Raw genomic sequence first — 25267 nt, forward strand, 5'->3', positions numbered from 1 at the left:
AATAAATAAATAAATAAATATTTTTCAATTAAAAATGAAAATCTAATATTTAAATAAACAAATAAATAAATAAATAAATATGTTCACTTAAAAAGTGAAAAAGCTAATAAATATTTAATATAAGAAAATAAATAAATAAATATTTTTCAATTAAAAGTGAAAATCTAATATTTAAATAAATAAATAAATATGTTCACTTAAAAGTGAAAAAGCTAATACATATTTAATATAAGAAAATAAGAAAACAAATAAATAAATAAATATTTTTCAATTAAAAGTGAAAATGTAATGTTTAAATAAATATAAATAAATAAATATTTTCTCTTAAAAGTGAAAAAGCTAATGAATTTTTAATATAAGAAAAAAAATGATGTAAGAAAAATGAATAAAAATGTATTTTTAAATTAAAAGTGAAAAGCTAAAAATATTTTAAATAAAAAAAAGATATGAATACATACATTTTTGGCTTTTGTGTTCTGGCGAAAGAAAGAAAGTATATGTAGTATTTATTTATTTGTTAAGTTTTTTTAAGATTTGTCTTGTGTTTTCTGCAGTTTATATTGAAATTAAACATACTCCAAAAGCCTTTCAGAAATCTTTTGAGTTTTTGGACATTTTTGACAAAAGGCTTAAAATACAACAAATAAAAATGATTTCCAGAGCAAAACTCATCATAAAAATTCTGTAGTGTCTACAAACAAACAAACAAACAAACATTTGTTTCAAATAAAAGTGAAAAAGCTAATATTTAAACAGATAAATATTTTTCACTTAAAAGTGAAAAGGCTATTTAGTATTTAATATAATAAAATAATAAAATAAATAAATGAATCATTTTTTTATTAAAAAGAAAAAATATTTAATGTAAGAAAAAATAAATAAAAATATATTTTTAAATTAAAAAGTGAAAAGCTAAAAAATATTTTAAATAAATAAATAAATATTTTGGCTTTTATGTTCTGACAAAAGGAAATGTATGTACTGTGTTTTTTGCTCTACTAGTGGCACTGAACAGAATTTTTCAATAATTTTAATACATTTAAACACTTCCCGTCACCAAACACAGCCAAGGATTATTGAAATATTAATGTATATATTTAAGAAAAATATGTTATTTATGTACAAAATATTTTTATTTATATATAATATAAATGATATAAAAAATATAATAAATAAATATATTTGTAAATATTTTTTTAAATATATACAGTAATTTGTATGTATTATAACTACACACAGCACACACACATATATTAAGCAAACTCAAACTTTTATTTCATATGCGATTAATCGCAATTAATCATTTGACAGCACTAAAAGCTTATGGAACAATAAAAATGAATGCAAATTAATATAGTTTAAATATTATGATGTTTTTAAGTTGAACTCTTTTATTAAGTTTTATTGATGAATTAACATTAATATATTTATTAATAATTACATTTTTAGAAGAAAAAAAAAGAATAATAACTAAGTCAAATATAAAATAAAATAAAATAAAATAAAATAAAATAAAATCTGTTTAACACATTCTCCCACAATTAAATCCATTATACAAATTCCCCAATAAAATCCAAAAAAAAAAAAATAGAGATCCCGTCTGGGCATGATTATAAGGTACTCCAGTGGAATTACGCAAAGTATTTCCAGAGAGACTCTTTTGTACATCCGTATGTTCCCAGGCCACTTGACAGGACTTATATTTACAGCAGCGATAGACCAAAATTAGAGAGGCTATTCTTGTTGTCTGCGAATGCTGTTCATTAAAGTCAGAGGACTCTGTTTTGCCTCACATGACAGAACCTGAGAGCACATTAATTAAAGCCAATTACAGATAGCTTAGAAATCCCTCCGCTAAGCCTTTGAGAGCAATTTGCACGAGATGAAACAGCACGGGTCAACCGTCATCATAAAAGAGAGCATCTCTAAACATATGCGCTTAAAGGGAGTCAGCAAATGATTTACACAAAGACGCCTAATCCAAAACAGATAGTCAGCTAGCGATACTAAACAACAAGGACAGCTTTTATCCTTTCGCTAGACCTATTAGGTTTCATACCTATGAATTCGTCTTCCACATCACGGTTACAAAAGCAAGGCCTAGGCTAAATCACATACGATAGCAAACCCCATGACGATTTTTTATCCCGGCTGATGCGCAGTTCTCTATAATCTTCGCTTGATTTATCTCTGGTTCTTTGGCCTTGAAGAATTCCAGTGCCGCTCGTTTAAAAGGATGAGAAAACAGAGCGAGAGCCCCATACCGGGAGGTAAGGATCCCCGCCGGGCACTCTGACATCCCGGGACCTCAAGGGTCGTCCAGCCAGAGGGGGTGCTAATATCTCTGCTCCAGGTGGGGCGCTATGTGACGGGGAGGAACGCAGGGTTCGGAGGTTTAGACAGGCGTGTCGGGATACGGCTAATCAGATATATGCGTCCAAGACACCTCCGTCTCTGAGGTCTAGTAAAAATTTGTATTGTGATATTAGGGTGTAAAGGTTAAGTGTGGGATTTCTGCACTGCTAGTAGCAACAAAACAGAACTGTAATCTGAGCAGCGTAACTTAACAACTTGGAAAAAACATTTTGGCGAAAGTACAAAGATGTAGCTAAACGTACAATTCAATGCATTTCTTTTTACACAAATCATAAATAGATTATCATTTAATGACTGCACAATAACACTTTATGGCCTTAAAACACTTTTACCATAGTGCGTGATTTGTAGACTAATACATTTTGGTGCTTTCATCATATAACCGGCTCCGCATGGCTTTTCTGACATAGAAACAGTGCTGGGTACACTCAGAAAAATAATTCATTGAATGAACTCAATTTAATTGAGGGCAGGATTTCCATCCAATAAATATGTGTAACCCCAACTCATAAGAAACAAATTCATGCAGTGAAATGTAATTAGGTCAGGCCAACTCAGTTTGATCAAATATAGTTTTAATGAAATTGATAAGTTTATAAAGTGATTATTTTATGCTTGTTGAACTCAAACTAAAACATGGTAAACTGGTCAACAAATAACTTGGCAACTGACTTCTCAGGCATTAGTCATAAGATAGCTTTGTTATATCCATCGCATGCCCAAAGTAGTTGTTTATTTTATTATTAAAACAATTTTAACTCATGTTAGCAGGTCCTCAACCCAAGCACAAACTGTTTTAAATACAAACATAGAAGAACATTAAACATTAACGTCTCCCAATTTTATCAAAAATGCATAAAATAACATTTTATTTCAACATTTACTCTCCTTATTCAACCGTGTGCAAAGCATGATGGCAAGGGAAAATCCACTTCCTAGTTACACAAATAAAATAATTAATGTACTCTCAACTCAAATAAATTAAGTGGTTGTAAAAAATTGTGTTGGATTAACTTAATTTACTTAAGTAAATTGAACAAGCATCAAATGTTATTTTTGGTCTCCTTAATTGAAACATGTTTTTTCAAAATCAAAATATTGAGTTGAACCAAAATGCAACTGTTTCAAGTCAGTTTGATACAATGCAGTTGTTTAAATGGGAAACCTAACACAATGATGTTAAATGAAAATATTATTTTAAATAAACTGAACAGTGTTGTAGAATCATTTTTTTTTTTTTTTGAGTATTACATGTACACTGTAAAAACAATTTGTTGATTCAACTTAAAATAATTTGTTTCCCGGCTGCCTTAAAAAAAAGTCAACTCAAAATGTTAAGCTGTACTAAGCGACAACTTAGATATTTGAGTTCATTCAATTTAAAATTTTAAGGCAGCTGGATAACAAGCCCTGCTTTTAAGTTTAACAAACCAAATTGATTGTTTAGTCAACTCAAAAATCTAAGTTTTCTCTTAGTACAACTTAACATAAGTTGACTAAACGTATTCGTGTTGACTGAACTTAAATTTTTAAGTCTGCAGGGTAACAAATTATTTTAAGTTGATTCAACAAATTGTGTGTGTTTTTTTTTGTTGTTGTTGTTGTTTTACGTAATCAGACTCCAAAAACTGAGTACTCATAATTGGATTACATTACATTTTAAAATGGTCATGATTGGATTACAGTTACTTTTTATGACTTGTTGTGATTACATATAATGCATAAAATGGCAGTAAATTATTCACAACTAACTGATTCTTTCCAAAATTTCATTTCCAAAAATCCTACTGTGTCGTAGCGTTTAGCCATGGTTATATTACTATATACAGGTCCCACAAATTCTTTGGTTTTTCAGCATTTTTGTGTATTTGAACCCTTTCCATCTTTTCACACTGAGGACAACTGAGGGACTCATATACAACTATTACAGAAGGTTCAAACACTCACTGATGCTCCAGAAGGAAAAAACATGCATTAAGACCCGGGGGGTGAAAACTTTTGAAACAGAATGGAGATGTGTACATTTTTTCTTATTTTGCCTAAATGTCATATTTTTTTTATTTAGTACTGCCCTTCAGAAGCTACAGGAGATACTTACATGTTTCCCAGAAAACAAAATAAGTTAAACTTACCCTGATCTTTAAATTTAAAAGTTTTCACCCCCAAGCTCTTAATGCAGGGTTTTTCCTTTTGGTGTATCAGTGAGCGTTTGAGCCTTCTGTAATAGTTGCATATAAGTCCTCGATTTGGTCCAGGAGGCCTTTATTAACCTTCTGAAGTTGTGTGGAGCACTTTTATGATGAATGGATGCACTTATTTGGGCTTTAAAATCTCAACAGCCATTCACTGGCATTATAAAGCTTGGAAGAACCAGGACATTCTTTAATATAACACCGATCGTATTCATCTGAAAGAAGATAGTCATATTCATCTAGGATGGCATGAGGGTGAGTAAATCATACTTGAGGGTCAGTAAATCGTAATTTTAATTTTTAGGTGAACTAGTCTGCAAACACAGACCCATCTAAAAACAAATACTCAAAGGTAAAAAAAGACTCCTCTCTCCTGCAATACCGCGTTCCAAATACAGCATACAAAAGGAAGAGGCGAAAGACAAAATAAGCGTGCGATTTTAAACAATCTGGCTCCACTGGCAAGTCTGTGTCTGACTCCAATCTGCAAGTCCGAATGTCAGTGCTTAAGGTTGCTCTGCAGGGAACCAAGACAGCCTGTTTTATGGGTGGTGTGACATCCAAAGCCTGGAATGAGGTCACTCGGACCACCGGGGAGGAAAACACCCGATAAGTCTGTATCATCGGCTGAGCAGGAGTTTGTTGACTCTGTCAGTGAGGTCAGATGTACAAGGAGCGTCACACATGAATCAAGATAATTGGTATTAATGACAAAATTATGAGATAATTAAAAAGGACCGTGAATGATTAAAGATAAAGTCATTTTACTTTCCCTCATGTTGATCTGAACTTCATGACTTACTTATTTTAAACACAAAAAGAGAGATTTTAAAGGAACAGCTCATCCAAAAATGAAACATTAATGACTATTTACTCACCCTCAGGCCATCCAAGATGTAGATGAGTTTGTTTCTTCATCAGATTTGGAGAAATGTAGCATTTCATCACTTGCTCACCAATGGATATGAATGGGTGCCGTCAGAATGAGAGTCCAAACTGCTGATAAAAACATCACAATAATCCAGAAGTAATCCACACCACTCCAGTCCATCAGTTAACATCTTTTAAACCATTGCTTCTGGCCAAAATATGAGTTCATAATCTATAATAAGGATGTTCTTTCAGCTACAATAAATGAGAACTGAAGTTCAAAAATAAAAATACCCGAAAAAGTATCAAAACAAGAGCTATATAATAGTTTTGTTTGAGAAACAGGCCCTAATTTAATGAGCTGAGATCAAGTCAAGTAGGTTAAACTTGAAAAACGAATTTATCTGATTCATAAATGAATAAGTTAAACTGATGTGATGAACTGAATCAACTGATTCATTGAAAAGATCCAACTCGAAATAATGTTTTACTCACAAATTAGAAATTTCTAATTCTCTCATGAATATGGCAAGGAAAAACAACACCACTGCTGTTAAAATGAAAAATTTATGCTAAGGTTTATGCGCCAAACATTTGTCAAAAAGTCAGGAGTTGAAAACTGAAGAAAATAGGCTAATAAAAGAAAAAAAAAAAGCATACGCTATTTCATTTGACCTTTTAATAAAATATTTAGCTTTGATTTTTTTTACTTTGTTATTAATTATTTGTAGTAGAAGAAAGTTGAAGGTTGTTTTCACCGATACTGACATCAAATGAGATGTGATAGTGATTTTACTAAGTGTTTACACATTTTATTTACACTGACCTCTTTTAGTAACTGCTTTTTATCTGACTCTTAAGCAAAACACTTTGATTTCTCTCTTGTAATTGTGTTTTTGTTCAAAGCAGGTTGTTTATTTACATATCCGTTATTACACAACAGCCCTTGCTGTGAAGCCTTTGTTGTGGATCAAAATCAGGAATGAGTGTTATTTGTTTGTGTCTTTACAATGAAACAAATGGGTTTTAAGTTCAGCAGGTGTTGTCTGGCACTCTCTCATCTCAGACTAAACAAAAAACAAAGCAATATATTGTGTCTAGACAGCAATGTTAACAAGCTGCCTTTAACCGCTCCTTTGTTATAAAACTTCCAATATAGAGAAGAGATGAGCTTTAATAGAGAGAAACAGTGAGCGCCCACATTTTCCTGGGTTTCTGAAGTATTTTTCCAGTCTGTTTTTCCATTTAAGTGAATCATAGGGATTCACAACATTAAATAGGTACTTTTTTTGGAAAATTAAGCATTGCGAAATATGTATTTGAAACAGCAGCAACAAAATATGTCTGACTTTAATTTATTGTAGATAAGCATATTTAAATATATGCAAATATATAAGTTGATTAAATGTAAAGAGACTACGTTACGTTATGTTACTCACAATTCTTAATAGAAGTGGGTGGGTGAAATTTTCATGGCAACAGTGCCTTAACTGTGATTGCCAGATATTCACCTTAAAAATGACGGTGACAAAGTCTCAGGTATGACTGAGTGGCATATTCCTATATGTTTAACAAAAAATAAGAAGAAACTTTTTTTTTTTTTTTTTTAATATGCACAGAGAATGCCCTTTTATTTATTTATTTTTTTTTGTTTCACTGCAAATTATATGGTAATAGATTTTATTTAAAAAAGGTCAAAAACTACAGTAAAAAATTACATATAATAGAAAAGTTTTATGTTTATATTTCTTTCTTTATTTATTTACTGTATATGAGGCAACTTTCTGTTACCCATGTTTTTACTATAGCATAAAAAATATCCTGTTACCATAAAAAACAAACAAAACAAAAAAAAAAAAAAAAATCAAGCAGCTGTGGTTGGATATGTCTCAGGTATGACGGCATGGCATATTAACAAAAAATTAAGAAACATATTTTTTTTTTAATGTGTGCAGGGAAAATCCTTTTTATTGATTTATTTTTTTCACTGTAAATTCTATGGTAATTCATAAATTTTACTTTAAAAAATTGACAAAAAGTACAGCAAAAATTACATATAATGAGATTTGTAGGGTTGTTTTTTTCCACATATGATGAGGTAACTTATTGTTAAACAGCATTTTACTGTAGCATAAAAAATATCCTGTTGCGATAAAAAATAAAACTAAAAGAGGATCAGCTGCGGTTGCCAGATATTCACCTTAAAATGGTGACCATGTCTCAGGTATGACAGGATGACATATTCTTGTGTACATTAAAAAAAAAAAAAAAATAGGAAGAAACAGATTTTTTAATGTGCATGGAATGTTCTTTTGCATTTTGTTCGCTGTAAATTATACGGTAATTCATAGATTTTTCTTAATAAAAATTAAAAGTAAAAATACATATAATGAAATGTTTGTGTTTTTTTATTCATTTTTTTTACTGTATATGATGGGTAACGTACTGTAGCATAAAAAAAAACAACAACAAAAACAAACAAACAAACAAAAAAACTGTTGTTGCCAGATATTCACCTTAAAAATTATGGTAATAATGTCTCAGGTATGACGGATGGAATATCCCTGTATATATTTAATTAAAAAAAAAAAAAAAAAGATTTTTTTTTTTAAATATGTGCAGAAAATGTTATTTTACTTTTTTCCCCTCACTAATTCATAGATTTTACTTTCCAAAAAACACAGTAAATATTAGATATACTTTGTAATGTTAACCAGCATTTTACTGTAGCATAAAAAATTGTGGTTGCCAGATATTCACCTTAAAAAATATGCTGATAATGTCTCAGGTATGAAAGGATGGAATATTCCTGTATATATTTAATAAAAAAAAAAAAAAAAAAAAAAAAAAAAAGAGAAGAAACTGATTATTTTTTTTTTAAATATGTGCAGAAAATGTTATTTTACTTTTTTCCCCTCACTAATTCATAGATTTTACTTTTCAAAAAACACAGTAAATATTAGATATACTTTGTAATGTTAACCAGCATTTTACTGTAGCATAAAAAATTGTGGTTGCCAGATATTCACCTTAAAAAATATGGTGATAATGTCTCAGGTATGACAGGATGGAATATTCCTGTATATATTTAAGAAAAAAAAAAAAAAAAAAAAAATGAGAAGAAACTGATTATTATTATTTTTTTTAAATATGTGCAGAAAATGTTATCTTACTTTTTTCCCCTCACTAATTCATATATTTTACTTTCCAAAAAACATAGTAAAAATTAGATATACTTTGTACTGTTAACCAGCTTTTTACTTTAGCATAAAAAACTGTGGTTGCCAGATATTCACCTTAAAAATTATGGTGATAATGTCTGAGGCATGACAGGATAGCATATCCCTGTATATATTTAATAAAAAATAATGTTATTTTACTGTTTTCTTACTAATTCCAAAAAAACATAAATATACTTTGTACTTACTGTTAACCAGCATTTTACTGTAGCTTAAAAAATATCTTATGAATTTATTTATGAATAAATAAATAATAAATAAATTGTTGTGGTTGCCAGATATTCACCTTAATCTGTGGTAATTCATAGATTTTACTATGATTTTACTATAAATCTCATTCAAAAACAAACAAACAAACAAACAAACAAAAAAACATACATTTGACAAAAAGTAGAGTAAAAAAATTACATGTAAGGCAATGTTACGTTTTTCATTATATTTGATGAGGTAATTTACTGTTAACCAGGTTTTTACTGTAGGTTTTTTCAGTTTTTTATGTTTAATTTAATGTTCAATTCTGAATTAAAATTCAATTCTGCAATGAAAGACATTTATTCAATTATAAAGCTTAAAGTATTGTATATCTATATAGTGGTGTATTTTTCATTATATTAGTACTTTTTAGTCGTTTTTATTTCAAGTCAACATAGTTTCAGTTTTACAGTTAACTACAGTTAACAAATGTATAGATTTTTCTTCCATATTTAACTTTCCAGCATATGTAAGGTGTAAACATTATGTGTAAACACCTACAGTACACATTTTAATGCAATCAAGCTGCTTCTAGGTTGAGCCATATAGTCATGATTTAAATACCCGAGGGTTTGCTGCAATAAAGTTTTGAGAGGAAATCTCCTACGTGCATCCTAACTAAACGACTAATGGGAAAATCGTCACCATCCTATGCCCGGCAGGTTCATGCTGTGTTTTAAAGAGGGGGTTAGTGCGCTTGAGGCTGTTCTCCATCCCAAGGTCATGCAACTGTGAAGTATACACTGCTGTTTAGTTGTCCTCACAATTACTAGCAGAAATGGCTCGCAGAATCCTTGGAAAGGAGGAAATGAGCTGGAATTCTGCACATTGTGTTTCAGATTTCCTGTTGTAACCACCAATAGTGCACTGGTTAGGAATAGCGGTTTGTCATTCAGATTCTCTAGGGAACATTACAAAACCATCTAGACGGTTGTTTTCCAAGTTTTGAGGGATGTGCAACAACATGTATTGTTTGACTCCTTTTCAAAATCAGCTGTCTGGAATGAATACCACAACATTCCATCAGGATTCTTGAACTGGGACGATTCTTCCCATTCCCTCCCCATAGCTGAGTCATTTGTCCAAATGTATTTTCAAACATTTCAATTTCACATTTCACACGCTGGATATTCCCCCGCTTTTTCAAATACACAGACAAATGGCTGTTTATTTTATTGTGGTGAGATGTAATGGGCCTGACAGCCGATCACTTATAGTTGCACATGTTAATTTAAAACCTCTAGTTGTAGGAGGTAAGTTGACAGATTACTAATCGTAGATTTTTTTTCCCAGCATTTCCAACTCAGACTGCTGCTTCACAATTCCCAGATGAGCACGGAGCATTTCTGACAGACAATAACAGAGTTCAGACTCTTTTTCGGATGCTTTGTGGTGATTTTGGATGTTAGTTAGAGTGCAGGAGAGGGAATCTGGCGCCTCTGCTACCAAATTGACTTGCTCTGAATGACCCCCACCAGACAATCATAGATTAAGTGTGCTGAAATTGTTCCATGTTGTGTGCAATTTGGATGCTGATAGGAAACAGAAACTTCTAGCGCATAACAAGACAGTAAATTTTCCTTGACACTACTTTCCGAGACATATAGTTTTGATATATGATATATAATTTAGCTCTGTATTTCTTTTTCAAGAAATGAAAAAATATTTAGTTCAAATGTTTTGCTGGCAGTAAATTGTGCAATGGCTAAAAAAGCTGTAGGTTGTAAATCTGTTAGTTTTATGGAGTTTTTAAAAAATATTCATATTTGAGAGGGTGCACGTTCAAGGTTTGTTTCACTCACACAGGAATTAGCTTTCTGTAATATTGACAAATCATTCCTAAACCTAATATGGGCATGTTTTTTTGTTTTGCTTTCCAGTTTTGTTTTGCTTTCTTGTTTTGATGCCCTGTTTTGCTTTGCTTTCTGGATTTGTTTTGTTTTGCATTTCTTTCTTTTTTTTTTTTAGTTTTATTTTGATTCCCCCCCCCCCTTTTTTTTTTGCTTTCCAGCGTTTAGTTTTGATTCTGTTTTGTTTTGCTTTCCTGATTTGTTTAGTTTTCTTTTTTTCCTTTTCTTTTTTGTAGATTTGTTTTGCCTTTCTGTTTTGTTTTACTTTTCTTTGCTTCCCTGTTTGTTTTGTTTTCCTTTATGGTTTTGTTTTGTTTTGCATTTTCCTTTTTTCCTTTTTTTTTCTTTTTTGTCGTGTTTTGCTTTTCTTTGCTTTCCTGTTTAATTTGTTTTGATTTCTGGTTTTGTTTGGCTTTGCTTTCCTGTTTGTTTAGTTTTGTTTTGCTTTACTATTTTGTTTTGTTGTATTTTGCTTTGATTTCCTGTTTACTTTAGTTTTGCTTTCCAGTTTTATTTTGTTTTCCTTTCTGGTTTTGTTTTGTTTTGCTGTTTTGTTTAGTTTTCCCTTTTTTGTAGTTTTGTTTTGCTTTTCTTTGTGTCCCTATTTCATTTGTTTTACTTTCTGGTTTTGTTTGTTTTTTGGTTCACAGTTTCTTTTTCTTTTTTTTTCTTCTTCTTCTTATTTTTTTTTTTTTGTATTTTGCTTTGTTTTCCATTTTTGTTTTGTTTTGCTTTGCGTTACCATTTTTTTTTTTTTTTTTTTTTTTTTTTTTTTTTTTTTTTTTCCTGTTTTGTTCAGAATACTTCACAAACAAACCCTATTAATCCTCTTTGTGCTCTAGATAATTTCCACCTTAGGTCCACTAACAATTTCATGCTTTTACTAAATGTTAGAGCTACAAAGAAAGGTCTACAGTATGACAATCTCAGATTTTCTTCCAACAATATGTTCAGCATACAAAATATCGACAGCAATGACATCATCACAATATTTGCATACTGTATTGTTATTGGTCTTGTGTAGTTAACAATTTCTCCAATTGTGTTCATTGTGATGCCATTAGAAAAAGTCACTGATGCAATAATAATAATAATAATAGTAATAATAATAATGATCTAGAAGATGTAATAATAATAGACGCTGTACATTGTTCACTAACTCCCACACATACAGACTCTAATAATACACTTCCTGGGAAGGAACCTTAGGTTTTTTTTTTCTTCTCATTGTTTCTCGCTGGTAAATGGTTAAAAGAAACACATGCAAGAAGAATTGCTGGAATTTGCTCACTAACACATGAAACAATGATGCCTAATAAATATAACATTACTCATCAGTGCTGTACATTTGAAAATCCAGAACCCTGGACAGGATGGGTCAGATATTTTACCATTTTAAATATTATTATAACTTCTGGCCTTTCAAGGCACCCCATCACACCACTCCTTAAAGCAGAAGTGGCCGATAGCGCTGGATCCTGTCAGATTGAAAACAGCTGAAGTGGACAGATCATCTGTCTCTCTTCATTTTGCTGCCAGATGCAGGTATCTGCGGGTGAGGAGTGCAGAGATGGACTGGTATGTGAAGGAGAGCTGCTTTCTCTGGTCTGTTGATTACTTACTGCAGTGCAGAGCTGGACTCAAGGAGCAGATTGTGATGTTCAGGATCACTGGTGTGTTGTCGTGGGAGTTGTAGGGCTGTACGGTTGAAAGATCGCACGCACGGGGCAAAACATTGAACCATGTGACACGGCCACACTTGGTTATTTGGTTATGAAGCAAGCCAGAGTTTCCAAAACTGCCTAGAGGGTCCATCTGTTAAGGAGCGGGGGAGTTATTCTCAACCTGAATGTTGAACCAGAACTGACCCACTAGCACTTAAATAATAAAAAAAGGTCACTATAAGATTATAAAGAAAGTGCATTTATGCATATACACTTTCAATGTAGTTAAGGCCTATAAACTTAAAGATTGTTTTTCTGACATGATTAGCTTGCTACTAGCATATTGCTAGCATGATTAGCATATTACATAGTGCATGAAGTTAAGCTACTGCAAGATGAGCATTTGTGGTTAAAAAGTATGTAAACTTTTAACCAAAATGATTGGTTGTTTTCTAAACGAAAAGAAAAAGAAAGTTTACATACTTTTTAACCACAAATGCTCATCTTGCACTAGCTTAACTTCATGCACTATGTAATATGCTAATCATGCTAGCAATATGCTAGTAGAAAGCTAATCATGTCAGAAACATGCTAGCAACATGCTAATTACATGTTAATCCTGCTAGCAACATGCTAGTAACATACTAATCATGTTAAAAAACATGCTAACAACATGCTAATCATGCTTAAAACATGCTAGAAACATGTTAACAACATGTTAATCATGATAACATGCTAGTAATATGTTAATCATGTTAGCAACATGTTAATGACTTGCTTATCAAACTAGAAACATGCTAGCAACATGTTAACTATATGTTAATTATATTAACAACATGCTAGCAACAGGCTAATCATGCCAGCAAAACACATTAGTAACCTGCAGTAATCATGCTAGAAACATGCTATAGCAACATGCTAGTAACTTCCCAGTCATATTAAAAACATGCAAGCAGCATGGTAATAACTTGCTAATCATGCTAGCAAAATGCTAAAAACATGGTAAAAATGCGTTAATTTTGGTAACAACATGTTAGCGACAAGGTAATCATGCTAGAAACATGTTAGCAACATGGTAATCATGCTAGCCAGATGCTAGTAACATACTACGCAGGTTACAAACATGCTAGTAACTTGTTAATCATGTTAAAAACATGTTAGCAGCATGCTAGTGATTTGGTAATCATGCTGGAATCATGGTAACAACATGCTAGGAATAGGCGAATCATAATAGCAAAATGTTAGAAACTTGCTTATCATGTTAGAAACATAGTTAGCAACATGCTAGTAACATGCAAATCAAGTTAGAAACATTCTAACAACATGCTAATCACACTAGAAACATGTTAACAATGTGTTAATCATGGTAAAAACATGCTGTCAACATGCTAATCATGTTAGGAACATGCTAGAAAAAATCATGTTAAAACATGCTAGCAACATGCTAATTGTGTTAGAAAAAATGCTAGCAGCATGCTAGTAACGTGCTAATCATGCTGGAAACATGCTAACAAAGTGTTAATCATTGTGATAACCTGCTAACGACATGCTAATCATGCTAGAAACATGCTAATATAATGCTAACAACATGCTAATCATGCTAGAAACATGTTAGCAACATGCTAATCATGCTGGAAACATGCTAACAATGTGTTAATCATTGTGCCAACCTTCTAACAACATGCTAATCATGCTAGAAACATTATTGTAACTTGCTAATCATGTTAGAAACATGTTAATATAATGCTAACAACATGTTAATCATGCTAGCAACACACTAGTAAAATACTAACAATGTTAGAAACATGCTAGAAACATGCTAACAACATGTTAATCATGGTAACAATGTGATAAAAGCATGTTATTAACGTGCTAATCATGTTAACAACACACTAGTAACTTGCTAATCATGCCTGAAACATGCTAACAATGTGTTAATCATTGTGACAACCTGCTAACGACATGTTAATCATGCTAGAAACATTATTGTAACTTCCTAATCATGCTAGAAACATGCTAATATAATGCTAACAACATGCTAATCATGTTAACAACACACTAGTAAAATACTAATAATGTTAGAAACATGCTACCAATGTGTTAATCATTGTGACAACCTGCTAAAGACATGTTAATCATGCTAGAAACATTACTGTAACTTGCTAATCATGCTAGAAACATGCTAATTTAATGCTAACAACATGCTAATCATGTTAACAACACACTAGTAAAATACTAATAATGTTAGAAACATGCTAGAAACATGCTAACAACATGTTAATCGTGGTAACAACATGATAAAAGCATGTTATTAACGTGCTAATCATGTTAACAACACACTAGTAACTTGCTAATCATGCTAGAAACATGTTAGCAACATGGTAATCAAGTTAGAAACATGGTAACAACATGCTAGTAACTTGCTGTCTATATATCTGTCTGACTGTATTGCCTTCAAAACATTTAAGTTTTAAGCTTTAAAACTACTTTAAACTTCGATCTATTTCAGAGTGAAAACTGTCAAACTTTTTCATCTTTTTTCAAACTTTCTGGTCAGGCAGATATTTCACAGTTTTACTGTTTTTACATTTCCGATCAAATAAATACAGCCTTGGTAAAGAGAAGAGACTGTATGCCAAAAGTGGTCAAAGTTAATGATACACAATAGTATCCAATTACAATCTTGTAAGCTTGATAATATCACAAAAACACATAAAACACACTAATAAATAAAACACTAATTGTTCTTCAGGGCCTGGATATCTTCCAAATTTTGATATACTGAGAATGAGCTCATAACAGAGAAGTTTACATTCATATTACAATGAGCTTTATGACATCCAATTTACATTCTACATTAAACACATAAAGCACATCAAAACAACAGAACAAATGACTTTTAATAAAAGCAGACAGAGCGTTTTTGCCTTCGCAAAGGCATTTGTAAGCAGGGTGGAGGTCCTCACACTCATTCAAACACGACACCTTCCTAACACACTCAGATAACCTTCCCGCCCTCTAGCGCTCGACACATCCGTCACTCACTTGCTCCATATTATGTTGCAGAGAAACTGTAATCCTTCCTGAAAACCCAAAGTCTCCCTAATGAGCTCAACAAAGTCGTCCTCAAAAAGCGAGGCGGATGCGTTCGTGTAAACTATCCTTTCTCTTTACGACAAAATCCGCTGGCACGGGTTGTGTTTGTGTCCCAGAAGCTCACTAGTGCAACATTACCCACGAAAATGATGGACACATGGATGAACGGCCTGAATCTACTTCTGAATGATTCCCAAGGAACGTGAAACTTTTTGACTGTTGTTTGTCCAAATTGTGGATTTTTGCATTATAAAACGCCTAATGAATTGTGAAAAATTCAGTGCTTTTGCACTCAATGGCAGCGCTTCGCTAAGAATAGGGCTGATTTCGAATGCGTTTGCTGGTAATGCGTGTCCCGCCGTGTTAAGCCGGTGTCTTTGTGCATGTTAAACGGGAGGCTCGGTTGCTTGTTTTTCGGCTGGTTGAACCCAGTGTTGTTTGCTCACGGGGTAGCGGGTCTTTTCACAGCTCGTCGCGGATCTTAATGTGCCGACCGGCCCCTTTCATTCACATTGAGACTTTCAATGAATAAGTAATTTTCCGCATCTCTCTTTGTACAAGTTGGGTTAGGCTGCTCCTTTCTTTTTAATTCAATTTATTTTATGCAGTTAGGCCTGGGCGGTATGATGTTATATAATAAGTGACAGTACAATTTATGTGATATATATATATATATATATATATATATATATATTTGTGTGGCTATTAGTTAAGTTTGCCTAATGTGAAGAAAATTGAAAGAGTTGCTACCAAGTCAAAATGAGGAAGAACCAGTTTTTTTGGAATGACTAAAAAAGTAAAATGCAGTTTAATTGTCTATGCAATATATATGATTGTGGATCATCCAATCAGAATTCAGAGTCTCTGCTTTTAAATTATAGTTGTGCTGTTTTGATTCTTGTGTTTTAACTTAAGTTTCAGGCTTTAGCAAACGGTAATGTACAACTCAGTCTCATGAGAAACATGCAAAATATGTTTTTTTTTTTTTTTTTGTGTGTGTGTGTGTGTGTGTGTGTGTGTCTGTGTGTGTGAAGGACCATTCTTATCCCTAACTCTGTCTCTAAAAATAAATCTTGATAATTTAATGTATTTTTTTGACACAAATGGCTACTTTTATGTATTTTTTTCTGAAAGTTGTCATTTTTGTACAAACATTTATTTATTTTATTTATTTATTTTTTAAATTCATATACACACACAGTGCCAAATTGTAATGAATTATGTTTTTGACAGATTATCAATATTTTTGATATTGATATTTTATAATAATTGATATATATATATTTTTCAACTAAAATATTTTTTTTTTAACAAAAATACCTAAACTAAATAAACTTTCTTTTGTTGGATGTTTGAATATTTGTTATGTTTTGTTGCTGTTTATGTTTTCGAATGTATATGTATTTTGAACGTTTTAAATAAAAACAAATCTTTGCATACAAATCTGACATTTTCATGACTTTCATATAAAATGCAATATAAAAAATAGTTGAAGAAACACCCAAATACAATCATATAATTTTTGTCACAAATTACGAGCACAATAAATCATAAGAAGTTATACAAATTCAAAACATAAAACAGCTTTTTTGTGTGTTTTTTTTAAATTGAACGATGATAATTTGATCAGCAGAAACAACTACAGTATATTATGATATACCACTACCATAATATAAAATAATTCAAAGATTGTAGTTTATTAATAGCACATGTACACTGAAATGTCTATTTGATATTTAAGAAATGTTAAACTTTCTTCATTAAATATTTAAACATTCATCACAGTTTTTGCAATTATTTGTGTTTTAGAATCTATATAAAATATAAAATGTTTGTATACAAATATGAGATTTTATTTCGTGCAGAAAAACAAATGCAAAATAGAAGTTGCCAAACACTCAAATACAAGTAAATACATTAAATGCATTCATATTTGCCAAAATGTAACAATGTTTAGCAAAAATGGATATGGATATACATTTGTTATTGTGTTTTTGTGAAATTATCAAAATCATAATAGTATTTGGGTGTTTTTTATAACTATGGCCACTTTTACCTTGCATTTTCTTTTTCTGAAAAGTGTGCAAATGTCATATTTGTATACAAACATCAATTTTTTGAGTCATTTTATGGCATGGTAAAGATATATCTATATAGGATGACAGCTATTTTATTTATAAATTAAATAAAATAGCTTACTAAAACACACTTTCATGGCAATTCAGAACTTTTAAATGTTATATTTTAAGAAAATATTGTTGGCGAATTTGTGCGATGTACTTATGCATAATAGGTTTTCCAGTTCAGAGCCACTATAGTGGTGTGTAAATGCAGGGACATTTGACAAAGTCTGAAGTGGTGTTTTTTTGCCGGATCGGATCAGAAGTTGTTGGTGCAGAGCGGTGAAAGACTCCCCGCCGCTCCCTCTATTCTGTCCGCTCACACGCTCAAGAGGAAGTGAGAGTGCTCATCCATTACTTTGACAAAGTCCCTGACTATGTGTCGCCCTGCAGGGATCATTATTTTCCTGTCTGCCTGTTAAGATGTTTGCAGTATTTTCAAGAGGCCTTTTGTCCTAGAGAAACCTCTGTGAGCTTAACATGTGAGGTCCGGACGGAAAAGTGTCCCGCACCCGTGATCGCAGCTCTTTGACTGTATGTTCAATTGTCAAAAGCAGCATTGGTAGTACAGTGTCTGAAGTCACTCTTTAAGCTTTACCAGTCAAGGTTGTAAATTAGGTCATTTTTCGACCGTGACCCTGACAGCTGCTAGTTTTTCGTCATTGTAGTAAAACATTGTCCAAGGAAGCAGGATCTATATCTGGAGTGAGCTGCCCTTTCTCTCTAGATTCACGTTGTGTGGCTGTTGTGGTCTGGAAGTGAGTTAATATCAACTACTTCCTCTTCCCCAAGCTTGACGATTTTCCCACAGTTAGTGTTTGTTTGTTGTCTTTCCTCATATTGAAAAGGCTGATGACTAACTGTTGTCTAGAACAGGTCAATCTGCAGGAACATTTTGTCTGATATACCACATGTCAGTGTTTCTTTTCTGCCTCATTAATGTTCACAATGGTTCATCTTTACATGTTCACATTTGCCAGACGCTTTTATCCAAACACTATATTCAAGGTTTACACATGATCATACGCTACCATTTATGTTACAGGAAGCCTTCAGAAACACTTGAATAATTAATGTTTGATAAATTGTGATAATTATTTTATTTTATTTTATTTTATTTTATTTTATTTTATTTTATTTTATTTTATTTTATTTTATTTTATTTTATTTTATTTTTCCAAAATTACACTGTTCCTGGAAGGTACCCAAAATTTTATTTATTTATTTATTTATTTATTTGCCACTCCAAATGGCACCCAAATGTGTAATAATAATAATAATAATAATAATAGTAATAATGATAATAATAAAAGTTATTATATTTTGACAGTTTGTTTGTTTGTTTACTTGTTTATTATTATTATTATTATTAATAATATTATTATTATTTCCTAGCCCAAATTGCACTGTTCCTGGGAAGTACCTACATTCTAATTGATTAATTAATTAATTAATTATTTTTTTTTTATTAATTATTATTATTAGTAGTAGTAGTATATGTTCTAGCCCAAATTGCACTGTCCCTGTAAAGTAAATTCTGATTATTTATTTGTTTATTTGTTTGTTTGTTTTTGGTTCGTTTATTTTAACAACAACAACAACAACAATAATAATAATACCTATATTCTGCCTGTTTGTTTGTTTGTTTGTTTGTTTGTTTGCTTGTTTTATTATTATTATTATTATTATTATTATTATTATATTTCCTAGCCCAAATTGCACTGTTCCTGGGAAGTACCTACATTCTAATTGATTGATTGATTAATTAATTAATTATTTTTTTATTTTTTATTAATTATTATTATTATTATTAGTAGTAGTAGTAGTAGTAGTATTATATGTTCTAGCCCAAATTGCACTGTTCCTGTAAAGTAAATTCTGATTATTTATTTGTTTATTTATTTATTTGTTTGTTTTTTGTTTTGTTTATTTTAACAACAACAATAACAATAACAATAACAATAATAATAATAATAATAATAATAATAATAATACCTATGTGTTTGTTTGTTTGCTTGTTTTTATTATTATTATTATTATTATTATTGTTGTTGTTGTTGTTGTTATATTTCCTAGCCCAAATTGCACTATTCCTGGAAAGTACCCAAATTCTGTTTGTTTATTTATTTGTTTGTTTGCTTGTTTGTTTGTTTATTTTCTAGCCCAAAATGTACTGTTCCTGGAAAGTACCCACATTTTATTTATTTATTTATTTATTTATTTGTTTGTTTGTTTGTTTGTTTGTTTATTACCTTTTTAGCCCAAATGGCAGTGTTGCTGGAAATAACCCAAATTCTGATTTGAATAAAAATAAATAAATAATAATAATTATTATTAGTTATAAATAAATAATTATAAATACATATTTGTAATTGTAATCAATATTTTTTAACCATTTTAATCAAATTTTCATAAATTAGAAAACATACATATCTACCTATTTGTCTCTTTCTAAAAACAAAAACAAAAAATAAAAATAAAGACCACACTTCATGCCGACAGTCAAAAGTACATCTATAGCATTACTGACTCTAGTAGCAGCACATAAAAGGCCACAAACCTCCAAAGAGTCATTAATAATGATTGAAACCAAATCCCCCTCATTCTATAAAAACCGTTGCCACAGAACGGACCTTTTTAATACAGCATAATTCAAATCCCTCCTGCTCTCCCAACTCATATGTGCTAAATACAGACATAAAGAATACAGAGAGTACTCCAATGAAAAATAGGCCTATATTAGTATCTGCCAGACCATCACCACCTTGCACAGCTCACACATAGTTGTTGTCGTGCCAGGAATGATATGTTTTCTTTTGCTTTCTATGGGAGATTAATAGCTTTGAGTCAACAGACAGAGCTAATAAGAGTCGCTGATCTCTCAAACACCTGTGATCCAGCCAACACAGTAAATCTAGATATTATGACCGCCGAGTAAACCTGGAGGGTGAGCGTAACAGCGTAATCCTGATACCAGAGCACTTAAAGGAACAGTACACCTAAATAAAAATACAAATTTGCTGAAACTGTACTCACCCTCAGGCCTCCCAAGATGTAGATGATAGGGCTTCCGGGTTCGGTACTTTCGGTACTGAAATTTTAAAAAACGTCCATTTCGTGCTCACATTTGAGCGCTGTTGAGCTGATTTTTAAACATCGCTGATTGGCCATAGCGTTCACACGCTCAACAGACATGACTGCTCAAATGTGAGTGGGAAATGGACGTTTTTTCAAAAGGTACCGAACCCGGTACTTTTCGACAACCCTAGTAGATGAGTTTGTTTCTTCATCAGATTTGGAGAAATGCACCATTACTTCACTTGCTCACCCATGGATGTAAATGGGTACCGTCAGAATGAGAGTCCAAACAGCTGATTAAAACATCACAAGTAATTTACACCACTCCAGGCCATCAGTTAACATCTTGAGAAGCCAAAAGCTGCGTGTTTAAAAAAAACAAAACCATCTTTAAGATGTTTTCAACTTCACACCATTGCTTCCGATGGAAATATAGCCCGTATAATTAATATAGTCAGTCAAAAAGTCATCTCATCTGAAACAGACGAGAAATATATGCAGATTAAGCACTGATTACAAGCCTAAAACAGCTCAAAACAAATATTTTGGTGGATTTTGATGTGAGAATAATGAAAAAGAAGGACTTTTTAACTGGAGGACGTGTTATTATGAATTATGGATTTTGGTGAGAAGTGATGGTTTGAAGTTAAAAACGCCTTAATAATGGATATTTCTTATAAACATACACCTTTTCACATCATAAGACGTTAATTAATGGACTGGAGTGGTGTGGATTACTTGTGGATTACTGTGATGTTTTTATCAGCTGTTTGGATTCTCATTCTGACGGAACCCATTTACATCCATTGATGAGAAAGTGATTAAATGCTATGTTTCTCTAAATCTGATAAAGAACTCATCTACATCTTGGGAGGCCTGAGGGTGAATATATTTTAAGTAAATTTTCCTTTTTTTTAGGTAAACTGTTCCTTTAATTACTCTGGTATAAGGTTTACGGCTGCATTTGGATGGCACCCATTCACATTCATTGGTGAGCAACTGCTACATTTCTCCAAATCTGATAAAGAAATAAACTCATTTACATTTTGGGTGGAATGCATATATTTTAAGCAAATTTTAATTTTTTAGGTTAACTATTGCTTTAAGTACCCTCGTATCAGGTTTACGGCTGCGTTTGGACGGCACCCATTCAAATCCATTGATGAGCAAGTGATGAAATGCTACATTTCTCCAAATCTGATGAGGAAACAAACTCATTTACATTTTAAGTGGCCTGAGGGTAAAATTTCAGAAATTTTTCATTTTTTCAGGCAAATTATTCCTTTAATTATTTTGGTATCAGGTTTACGGCTGCATTTGGATGGCACCCATTTACATCAATTGGTGAGCAAGTGATGAAATGCTACATTTCTTCAAAACTGATAAAGAAACAAACTCATTTACATTTTGTGTGGCCTCAGGGTAAATATATTTTAAGCAAATTTTCATTTTTTAGGTTAACTATTGCTTTAAGTACTCTGGTATCAGGTTTACGGCTGCTTTTGTATGGCACCCATTCACATCCATTGATGAGCAGGTGATGAAATGCTACATTTCTCCAAATCTGATGAAGAAACAAACTCATTTACATTTTGGGTGGCCTGGGGGTGAATACTTTTTTAGCATATTTTCATTTTTTTAGGCAAACTATTTCTTTAAGTACTCTGATATCAGGTTTACGGCTGCGTTTGGACGGCACCCATTCACATCCATTAGTGAGCAACTGATGAAATGCTACATTTCTCCAAATCTGATGAAGAAACAAACTCATTTACATTTTGTGTGGCCTCAGGGTAAATATATTTTAAGCAAATTTTCATTTTTTAGGTTAACTATTGCTTTAAGTACTCTGGTATCAGGTTTACGGCTGCTTTTTTATGGCACCCATTCACATCCATTAGTGAGCAACTGATGAAATGCTATATTTCTCCAAATCTGATGAAGAAACAAACTCATTTACATCTTGGGTGCCCTGGGGTTGAATACATTTTTGTCGGTTTTTCATTTTTTAGGTTAACTATTCCTTAAAGTACTCTGGTATCAGGTTTACGGCTGCGTTTGGACAGCACCCATTCACATCCATTGGTGAGCAAGTAATGTAATGTTACACTTCTCCAAATCTGATGAAGAAACAAACTCATTTACATTTTGGGCGGCCTGGGGGTGAATACATTTTTAGCAAGTTTTTTTTTTGTGTGTGAACTGTTTCTTTAAATGAAACCAGGATTATAAACACAGCTGATAAGCACGTCTGATTTCTCACACTGAAATGGAGCGGTAATAAATTTTGCGATAAATCAGCGTACTGAAGGGAGCGTTTGGTTTCCGTCACTCGAGGAACTTGAATAGAGTTATTATGTCTGAGTAACGGCGTAATGAGCTTAGATTTTGAGGTGATGAATGGAGCAATAGAGAAAGCCTATCTTCATTTTGCATATGTTTGAGCTCCAGCCCATTTTTTCGTGTCGAAACCGTCCCCAGGGGTCCCCTCGCGAGTCTAAGTGGCGCAACTAACATTCCCCTGATCATGGGAAAATGTTTCCCCTGAGCACCAACACAAAAACTGCTGCTCTTTCAATGAGCTCGCCAATTGTTGGACTTTCTATACCGTGCGTCGTACGAAACTTGCTAACGGACAAATGAAATCCATTCCAGTGGATTGAACTCTTGCATGTTCTTTGACAGTGTTTAGCGGTTAGCATGTACAGGAGGAAGCCGCTCGAGTGTTTCTTGGTTGCGCATGTGATCTGTTTGTGTATGGTGACCTCTTAAAGGAAAGAAAATAAAGATCAGGGTGGCTGATTAGCCATGGGAACTTTTCTCGAAACAATACTCCGGTTTCCTTCTCTGCACGAGGCTGGTTCTCGCGTGGTTGTGAGCTCGGCACGCCGCTCACACGCTCTCGAGGTTTCGGGTTTCTAGTCTGTTGTGCCTCCAGATTTATTCTGACTTGAGGAGGCTGCTGAGCACATTGGGGACACTAGCGTGCTGAAGTCTGGTAGTGAACGCCTGAGGATGTGGCATATGCTGTTTTCTATTTAGAAAAGATGACATGGATGGGGTTAATGTCATTGTGAAAGAATGCAATCTGGAGTTTTCCCTTCCATAAGGAGGCAAAATATTTTCAGTTTGATGTGGAAAGTGCTCTGGGATCTTCAGCTAACATTTTTTCATATTAGGGATTCTTGTTGTCAAAGTTATTCATTTTGACCAAAATCTAAAAGTGAAACCTTGGATTTCAGTGTGGAAACATTATTTAATGATTATGTAATGTTAAAAATCTTTGTTAATATTACTTTTTTATATAAGAGAGAGAGAGAGTTATGTAATATTAATTAGCATCAGATTACATAAACAAAATAGTGGGATATTGCACTGTACTGTCTTAAAAATCATTTAAAAATTAGTTAAAAAATTAAATTATGATTAAAATATACAATTATTGTCCAACAGAATATAGTCCAGTTGCAGATTATAGTAGATGAATGTTTTGTAGAATTTTGTAAAAATGTATAAATATATATATATATATATAATTATTATTATATTAGAAATATATTATTATATTAGAAAAATAAATAATTTATAATAATTCTATAAATATGAAATCAATTTTTTATCAGTATTTTTCTATTCTATTTTCTATTCTATTCTATTCTATTCTATTCTATTCTATTCTATTCTGTTGCATTTTATTCTATTATTTTATTTTATTGTCAGATTACACAAATAATATGTGAACAGCATATTGCACTTAAAAATCATTAAAAATACATTAAAATTATGATTAAAATATACATTTACTGTCCAACATAATACAGTCCAGTTATAGATTATTATTAATGAATAATTTGTAGAATAGAATAATAATAATTTTTAATACTAGAATAATGTAGAATAAAAATTTTAAATATAACAATTCTGTAAATATTAAATTAGATAAAAATAATTTAGAAATATAATAGTTCAATAATTTTTAAATATTTGTTTCTATTTAAATATATTTTTATTGTATATTTTATAGCATTTATATTATATATTTTTTTTCATTTATATTGCAATTTATTATATTATATTATATTATATTATATTACTGATAAGAATCAGATTACAGAAAGAAAATAGTATAAGGACGGCATATTACACTGTATTGTGTTGTAAAGTAATTTTAAAAATGTTAATTTATTATTAAAATATACAATTAATATTATTTAAATATTCAATTAAATAAAAATGATTTAGAAAAATAATATTTTAATAATTATTACAATCAACTTTTATCTATTTACATATATTTTATTGTATATTTGTATATAATTTATATTATTATATTATATTATATTATATTATATTATATTATATTATATTATATTATATTATATTATATTATATTTGTTATTGGAATTAGATTATTCGTTAGATTATTTGTTATTGTTATTAGAATCAGATCACAGAAAGAAAATAATATGTGAATAGCATATTGCAAAAATGTAAAATTATGATTAAAATATACAAGTATTGTCCAACATA

At 31.5% G+C, this 25267-nt stretch overlaps 1 protein-coding gene across 1 annotated transcript in view; it reads left to right on the plus strand.

Moving 5' to 3' along the window:
* Positions 1-25267, plus strand: part of si:dkey-49n23.1 (semaphorin-3D) — a 76196-nt gene that overhangs the window by 7483 nt on the left and 43446 nt on the right. The window lies entirely within an intron of this gene.

Source organism: Labeo rohita, chromosome 22 (assembly GCF_022985175.1).
Source record: "Labeo rohita strain BAU-BD-2019 chromosome 22, IGBB_LRoh.1.0, whole genome shotgun sequence".
NCBI lineage: Eukaryota > Metazoa > Chordata > Actinopteri > Cypriniformes > Cyprinidae > Labeo > Labeo rohita.